Source organism: Dasypus novemcinctus, chromosome 16, assembly GCF_030445035.2.
Source record: "Dasypus novemcinctus isolate mDasNov1 chromosome 16, mDasNov1.1.hap2, whole genome shotgun sequence".
In the NCBI taxonomy this organism is placed as follows: Eukaryota; Metazoa; Chordata; class Mammalia; order Cingulata; family Dasypodidae; genus Dasypus; species Dasypus novemcinctus.
The window spans coordinates 64,484,500-64,493,493 of NC_080688.1; the positions used below are offsets into that span (position 1 = coordinate 64,484,500).

General features: G+C 49.0%; 1 protein-coding gene across 2 annotated transcripts in view; it reads right to left on the minus strand.

Annotated features, from left to right (window-relative positions):
- The window catches only part of ZBTB7C (zinc finger and BTB domain containing 7C), a 301,513-nt gene extending 293,789 nt beyond the window's left edge, over positions 1-7,724 (minus strand). Inside the window, exon 1 of one of the 2 annotated variants that reach the window (XM_058277645.2) lies at positions 7,506-7,724. The gene's annotated coding sequence lies outside the window, so the exon portion shown is untranslated. The remainder of the gene's footprint in view (positions 1-7,505) is intronic. The other variant, XM_071208553.1, reaches the window with a different exon arrangement.
- Between the last annotated feature and the right edge of the window lie 1,270 nt (positions 7,725-8,994).

Consider the following 8,994-nt stretch of genomic DNA (forward strand, 5'->3'; position numbering starts at 1 on the left):
CCACCCCCTGACAGGCAGTCACGTGGCACTCCAAGCCAATGGCGGTGGGCCACATTTCAGCAAATGGCACCAAATAGTAATCACACCACTCAACCTTCATCTTGGATTTTATGCTTTGCAAATCCCTTTCCCCTTCTTGTGAGGTAGGTGGCAGTTGATATTAAGCTCATTTTAGAGATTATGAAAACTGAGGCTCAGAAAGTTTGAGTGATTGCCCAATGACTATAAGTAACAGAAACAGGCCAAGAACCCAGACTTCTGACCTTGCTCTGATTGGGGGGAACACTGCACTGCCCTAACTCACACCCATCCAAGACGCACAGTGCAGATTAGCATAACCAAGGTCTTAAGAAACCTATTTAGCTTGAGTCATTGCAACCTTCTTCAAACCTACCTTACCCAGGCACCCTTCCACATGCCACGTCTACAGTACCCACTACTGGGGAAATGTGCTATTGACCCACTAGCACATGCTTAGAGGGTAAACCATGTTCCCACAAGAAGCTTTATATTATTGGACTAAGAAAGATTTAAGCTGGATGAATAAAGCTCCAAAGGAGATATTTCTGGACTCAAACAGCTAGTAAGGGCATTTCTTCTTCTTCCTCTAATTTTTTTATTATTGAAATTTTCAAACATACATAAAATAGAAGAGAATAAAATTCCCACCTATCAGCTTCAGCAATATTCAACATTCTGCTATTTTTGCTTCTTCTAACCCCTTTAATCTGAAAATTTTTAAAGCAAATCCCAGATACCATATGATCTGTAAATACTACAGTATGTAGCACTACAACAATATTACACACACACACACACCCCAATTAACACTAATTTCTTAATATATAACACCCAGCCTGTGTTTAATCTCCCAGATTTTCTCAAGAATGTCCTTCCACAGTAGATAGGTTTGAATCAGGCTTCAAATAAGACCCAGAGATTTCATTTGGCTGGTAAGTCTCTTAAAACTCTATGAATTTAGGGAAGCAGACAAGGCTCAACTGATAGAGCATCCGTCTACCATATGGAGGGTCCAGGGTTCGATCCCCAGGGTTTCCTGACCTGTGTGGTAAGCTGGCCCATGTGCAGTGCTGCCACGTGCGAGGAGTGCCGTACCATGCAGGGTCGCCCCCATGTAGGGGTGCCCCATGCGCAAGGTGTGCACTCCACAAGCAGAGCCGCCCCGTGTGAAAAAAGCGCAGCTTGCCCAAGAATGGCACCACACACGGAGAGCTGACGCAGCAAAGTGATGCAGCAAAAAAGAGACGCAGTTTCCCAGTGCTGCTAGATAATGCAAGCGGACACAGAACACACAGCAAATGGACAAAGAGAGCAGACAACGGGGGGAAAGGGGAGAGAAATAAATAAATCTTAAAAAAAACCAAAACTATGAATTTATAATAGTTCCCCTACTCCACTACTTTCTTTCCCCTCAATATTGTTCACCTTGGAGAATTTAGGTCATTGGTATGGAAGTTTCCCTTAAGTTTGGTGATGTCCTCCTTGTGATAACATTTCGCATGTTATCTCTATCCCCTGTAAAAAGTGGCAGTTAGATCTACAGGCTTGATCACGTATAGGTTTAGCTTTTGGGGTTTTTTTCCCATCACAGTACAGCTGGTTGTCCCACTTGCCATGAAGCTAAGCTTGGTCCCTGGGTCTGGATACTTGGGACTTATCTTTTCAAGCAACTGGATCTTCCCAGAGTCTCCAAAGTTATACCACATCCTCAAATTTAGTGCTAGAGATCTCTAACCCAAGAGCTGCCCATTTTCTATCATTTCATGGAAATCGTTTCATGGAAATCTCTCCTACAAACCAACTCGAAATTCTATAAGCCCATGCTTTCCTAGCCTTCTCTGGGTAAGCGTTCTTTTAAGAAAAATATTTTGAAACGACCAGACAAGCTGGAGACCCCGTGTTCCCTCCAGGCCAGTCCCGACCAGTCACTCTACAGGGTTCGCTGGAATCCCAGGGTCTCAATAGCCCATTGGTCCCTCCACCCATCTCTTAGGAGACAAATCAGAATCTCAAGGAGAACAGCAACACATAGTTGAAAATGATAAATATGCATCCAAAATTTTTAAAACCAAATTACACAAATCAAGCTTATTCTGAGCAGTTCATTTTGCCAGGGGTCTCTAGTGCTCCAATCAGCATAATTAAATAGTAAAATCTCTGTAGAATTGATTGTGGTTTTCACATTTTTTATCATCCAAGGACCATTTCAGCAAGATGATTTTAAGCTAATAAGAACCCCCAAATTAGAAACTAATTAAGGAGATGGAAAATACAAATGTATTTGTTTTTAGTTGGGACCTATTTTTATCAGAGGAATCATGAAAAATTAAAATTGTTAAATACTCATATGAAGGTTGTCACTCAAGGGCAATATGACTTTCTGCCTCTCCCTGCTGCAAAATTTTAAGGTGACATATAAGAAGCTCTTTCCTGTGGGCCTCCAGGAAGCAATAGAGAAACTAATTTTGAAGAACCAGAACTACGCACTGCTAGACTTGGTGAGGAAAAGGGTGTTGCCATAATACTCTCAGATCTTTGGTAAGATTCACAGTGCCTTTTATTTTCAATGCATGTAGATACCTCGGGGCAGGAGTAAATCATTGCAGTATGCTTTTCATCCCCATTTGATAGATAAGAACGTTAAGGCCTGGGGGTTAAAATATCCGCACAGGGTCACCAGCACACTCAGAAAGAGCAAGAGTTACAACTCCATCTAAATAGGTTTGATTTTGTGATCCCCAGTAACCCTCAAATGTGCCAGAGATGAACCTTTAAAATGAAATCCAATTACAATAGCACTGGTTAAGAGGACCCTTAGGATTCGTGACAGCCCTGAGACTTCCGGCCTGAAGAAGGCAGGAGGAAGCAGCAGCCAGCTGCTCCAGGGGGACAAGCCCAAGTGAAAGGCAGCACAAGTGACCCAGATACCGCTGCAGCGAGCATCAGAGGACCAGTAACCCAAACACACGATCAGTGTGGGTCCGATCTTGAAAACACAGGTACAGTCTCCAGGCCGGAGAACTTCCGTTTGTTCTGAGGCTTTGCACTGACTCCAGCAGAGCTGATGGCCAGGTGTTCTTTGAGTGACCCACCTGCACCTCCTTCTCCTTCTCTCTCCAAACCAACCCAGTGGACATGGGATTTGCCCGTAGCAACACCCTTCAAACCTTGTTCCCTAAAAGCTCTAGCCAACTCAGACCAGGAAGCTGAGAGGACCTCTTTGGCCTCACTCCTCCTGGACCCAGGAAAGACGGGCATGAACTTTCCTGAGGGTCGAGGTGGACTCTCAACTCAGGAGCACTGGTTGGAGGCTTTGCACAGCAGGCTGAGGAAAGAAAAGTGGCAGGAAAACTAGCTGCCACCACTGACACACGCCCCCCATCCCTGGATGAACAGAGGAAGAGTCATTTCAGAGGCCCTCACCCAGGCACCGCCCAGGGAGGGGGTGGAGCACTTTGGGGAGCACTTTGCAGGAGCCTGCAGGTGAGAGGACGGTGCCTCGTGGCCCAACATGCCGCTCAGGCACAGACAGGAAGGGGCACCTTTAGAATCAAGGCTAGAGTCTCCATCCAGCTCCCAAATGAGAAAATAGCCTCAGGTAGGGAATGAATAGTCTCCAGAGCATCTTACAGAGAGCTTTCATTTGAGTTCCAGGAACATCCCAGAAAGCAGAAATTAGGTAACCCATTCTACAGACGGCGCCTGCCTTTTGACGTGCTGGTCGGGTGGCAGCTGCGGAGGCAGGATGCTATTTCAGTAAGGGGATGTAGCCAGCACTGTTTTCTGTTGTTACTCGGGCAGGTGGTTCCAGCAGGTGCTCACAGAACAGTGGGAGGTGAACTCCTGCCCTCCACCTCCTCCACCCCCAGAAGAGCAGCCATATTTCGCGGCAATGAACTCTGGGCTCCCGTATCCTGAGAGAGAGGTAGCGTTTTTTAGGTTTGGGGAAAGGAGGGGCCATGGTGAGGTGGGGGTGGCCTTCTTTCACAGGCTGAGGAAGAGGCAGGAGAGGGAGAGGCTGAAGGACATGTAGTTTTCAGCAGGAGAAGAGCGGCTGGATCCCAGGAGACTTGGGAGGGCGGGGTCATGGGACGAGGTCTCCACCTACAGACGCGGGCACCGGCCCTCGCGTTCCCCGCGGCAGAGCCTGCGCAGGGGCACCAGCCACCCACAGGGCCGGTCCTTCCGATGACCACGTAGATCTGGGTAAGGAGGGGCAGTGGGCAGTAGCCGCTCCACTGGTGAGCTCAGGCCTCCCCACCCGAGCTCCACCTTTCCTGACCTGCACCCCACCGTTCTCATATAACATAAGGGTAGAGACCCAACTACAGAAAGGGCCACATGAAACAGGTGCTGCACTGAGCCAGAAGCGGGACTCAAATTGGTTTTCATTTGATTTAGGAAAAATACAAGAATTATTTCTTGACATCGAGCGTCACTGAGCAATTGATCATTATTTTATTTAGTCTTCGTTTTTACCCAGCAAGGGAGCAAGGATCAGTCCCATTTTCAGTGAAGACTCTGGGGCTCGGGGAGCTTCAGCAGCTGCAGAGCCAGCAAGTGGCAGAGTCCTGAACCCAGGTCTGCCGGGGCATCCAGAGAAGACACATGAGCACCTGGTACACAGCTGTGTAAATGAGCTGGCCAACTGAATTCAGTCTAAGAAAAAGGGATTCAACCTCTCTCTTACTACTCAAGCAAATTTCCCTGTGAATTCTTGACAGAGGTTCCATAAGAAGGGGCTTAGTAATCAATTCTACTGTTTAAATCAAGATATATCTGGCCCCTGGATATGCCTTGGCAAGAGATTTAGGCCTGCCTTGTCCAATACAGTAGCCTCTGGATGCATTGGCTACAACACCCAAGATGGAAAAAAACGTAAAATTTCCCACTGATAATGTTTTAATTGATTACATATTGAAAGGATAATATTTTGGACATATTGAATTCAATGAAATACATTATTAAAAATCAGTTTCACTGGCTTATATTTACCTTTTAAAGGTGGCTACTAGAAAATTTTAAGTTACATCCATGTCTTGCATTGTGGATTGCATTCAGTTTCCACCGGGCGGCCCTCCGCTTGTTCACAGGTCTTGCCTGGTCCCAGGTACCTGCCTCACCCTGCTCCCTCCCAAGAACAGTGCCAGAGTCAAGCACTCTGAGAACGTGCTCTCTTCTCGACACGTCTCTCAGTTCCAGGATCTGCCCCTCCCTCCCACCCCCATCCTACTCTGTGACCCCAGCAACCGTCAAAAAATTCAAAAGTAGGCACGTTTCTGAGGGTTACGATCCACCTTAACCCACATTTTCTGCGGAAGGAACTCTGATAACCTTGTTTTCAAATCCCAGGCCTTAAGCCCTTAGCGTTTAATGCATTTCTCCCTTCTTCCCAGCTCCCCCCACTGCCAGACTGTGAGCTCCTCCAAGAGCAGAGTAACAGGAGTCAACTCAACTAATTGATCACTATGACTGTGCCAGCTGCTGTGCTAAGTATGTTTACATGTTTTATTTTATTTAATTCTCCCAACCAGCCTGTCGGTGAGATAATACTGTTCCCATCTCAGAGATAGGAGCCTCAGGCTCTGGGAGTCTAAGCCACTTGCTGGACCAGGCTCCTGCTTTCTTCTCCGCCCCATCCTCCCTCTTCTGGGTGCAGCAGCATCTCATTCATCTTTGCACCCAGCACAGTGCTTGGTGTGCTCAGTAAACCTTGGTAAAATAGGTTAAGGAATTTCTGGTAGACCCAGTCCTTTGCTCTTTCTTGCCTTCTCATGAAGGCCCCCTGCGAAGCTAGTTCTTGTCTGCCTTCCCCTTTCCCCCATCACCTCCCACCATAAGGTTCCCCAGGGTCAACCCTGCCCTGGTAGGGAATCAAGTCTGAGATGAACCAGATCAACTGCTCCGCTGATAGGTGGGGGCTGGGGATAGCGCAGGGCGGGTGCACTGGCATCTGGGATGCTCACGGCAGGTCAGCCCCAGGCCAGCTCCCCGGCTAAGCCCCTCCAGGCATAGCCAGTCTTCTGCCCGGTCCTTATGGCGGCCCATGGGGCCAAGCCCCTTCCATCTCTTCATACAGATGGGAGCCGAGCCCTGGATCTGCCTGGTGCCTGCGGCTGGGCCGTTTCCTAGCGCCGGGCTCAGCTTTCTGGATTCCTCCTCCATCCAACTCTTTCTGCCTGATTTAGAGCATGGCCACCCAGAAGTCCTGATGCTCTGTCCTGCCCCTCCCCCTGGCTCTGACCCCGTAGACCCTGACACTGGCCTGCACTGGAATGGAATTTGCCACACCCCTTGGGCCTCTTGCCCCAGGCAGTTGGCCCTTCTCCCCTTGCTCTGGTCGGTTTCCCAAGGCCCCAAGCTATTTTTGCTTCTCCTCGAGCCTGCTGTTTTCCCCACAGAGGAAGTTGCCAGAGTGGTACCCAGCATGGCACACACAGCGAAGGCCAGAGAGCCCATGGGAACAGCCTCCACCATCAGATCAGAGGTCACCTTTGGGGTCTCCAGTCCTACTGACCCTCGTCGTTCCAGTTTTCAGGGCATGCCTTCTAAACCCTGGAACCTGCTCGATGCTCCCTGCCTTGGCTGACTTCATTTCCCTAGATCAAGTGCTAGACTTCCTAGACCCAAGGAGCCTGACCCACCTCTGGGTCCTCTCCAGACCCCTAATCCTAACCTTTCCAGCCACCCCTGATCACCTGTTACTTGTCCTGGCAATCCTTGGAAGGATGGAAGGAGCCCCAAAACCCTCATTTCTTTTGCTAAACAAAAGAGCAACCTGTCACCTTACCCTGCCATTTGATCATTTGAGATGTCAGAAATGATCCTGAAGTCGTTCCAACGAGCAAGTCCAGGTTTATCCCTCATGTATCATGAATACATACAAGAGCTCCTTCTCCCCTTGCTGCCTCCGTTTCCCCACTGACATAAGCTCCCTACTTCCTAAGGGAACTGATGGGGAATAATGACTTATTTCGTCACTCTGAGTCCTCAATTAAGAAGTGCTACATCCATAAAGGCATCAGTCTTCCAATAAGGCAGGCGTTCTTAACCATTTTTTTGTTCCATGGACCCCTTTGCCAGTCAGGTGAAAATCACAGACCCCTTCTCAGAATGTAGAGCAGATAGTTTTATGACATTCAACATCGCGGGTCAGGGAAAATAAAGATAACATGCTGATTTTTTCCAATTCAAGCTCACAGATCCCCTGAAATATTTTTGTGGACCCCTAGTTAAAAACCCCTGCCATAAGGCATAGGAAGTAAACCTACCTGATGCTAAATCTTCCAGTGCTTGGCTCCAGCAAGAAGAGGGGCAGAAACTAATAACTGTAAAGCATCCATCTATCATCTTATCAGGTACTTCCTGTGCTTTGTTTGCATAGTTACCTTCCAAGGGGTTGACATTTTACGTCTACTACAAGTTCATATATTCTCTCACCTGCCATATCATTCTTAAAGGATAGGTGAGCCGCAGGTCATTACCTGTCATTACACCATGTACATGTCGCCAGGGGCCAAAGCATCAATTTCTCTTTAGTCTCCCTGGTGCAGCTCCACTTGGAGGCTCCAGGTCCAATGTGCTGTGGATTATCCTCAGTCCTCAGGCCCGGGGTGGGCTCCACACCATCCCCTCCTGCTCTCCTGGTTGGCCCGCTCCTCTGGGAGAGTGAGAACTTCTGAGCTCCCTGCTCCAGAGGGAACCTGCAGGAAGAACAGACTTCTCTGTCACAAATCAGGTCTAGAGATGCATGTCCAGATTTTAATTCTTCTTGAGTTTTCCAGCCATCCCCTTATAATTATTAGGTCTTGCAATTCCTGGTGACTAAACCAGCTCGACCCCAGGCAGGGTCCTCAGTTTCAGGGCCCTGCCCACCATCCTGTCCCCAGCCTCAGCACTCTCTCCATTCTTGGTTTCTTACCTTGGCAGATTTGGTTTTATCTGTCTGCAAGACCCAGCTTGCCATCACCTATCAAATCCTACCCATTGTTCAAAGTTTAGCTCAAAACACCAACGGAACCTCTGGGCAGTCCTACCAACCTCAGGAAGGAGGAAGGAAATGGGTGCTCTCACTCCAGCAAGGACATGTGTGCAGAGCTAGCCATGTCTGCCTGGAACATCCCTCAAATCTTCTAGCCCAGGCTCCTGAGGCTGGGGGCTGTGATTCAGGGGCTCCATGAAGTCATCCCACCTGTGGCTGATAATCAGATGTCCTTCACGGGTCTTGGGGTCAGAACAAGAGACAAAACTAGAGAAGTCACCCTCCCTGGGATGAGGGACGTGGGCACCGGGAACCACCAAGTCGCTACACTTCAGAGGCAATGATCGGGGTTCACACCCCAACAGGAGGGGCCCAAAGGGCCGCCAGCCCAGAGAGCCCCATCTCGGCTTAGCGGGCTGCTCATCTCCAGAGCACTGTCCACATGGCTGTAGCCCGGGACCTCTGACCAGGCATGACCTCCGTTCCTGGCAGTGATGGGAATGTGGGCTTCCCCTGGCCCCTGGCTGTGAACCTGAGCTCCAGCCCAACCTCAGCTCCTCTGGGCCTCGGCGGACCCACCCCTGGGGAGGGGCTGTTGACAGGTGCAGAAGCAGCGCCATGGGGAGTGCTGAACTCGGACAGGTGTTCAGAATTTCTTTAAGAGATGTCCAGGACTTGCGTAAGTGATGGTCTGGAACTTTGTGGTGGACTGAATAAAGTCCTCTACAAAGACAGGTGCAAGTCCTAACCCCTGGTTAGGGAGGTGGGACAATACAGAGGCCGCAAGGCAGTTACAGTAAATACCTCTTTTAACAAGCCTTGTGATTACACTGGGTCCACCCAGGTAGTCCAGGATAATCTTCCCATTTAAATCACATCTGCAAAGTCCTTTTTGCCTCATAAGGTAACAGGTTCAGAGGTTTGGGGGGATTAAAAAAAAAAGAAGGAGCACCATGGACAGGGACAAGGTAGGTATAGGGAGGGAGGCACAT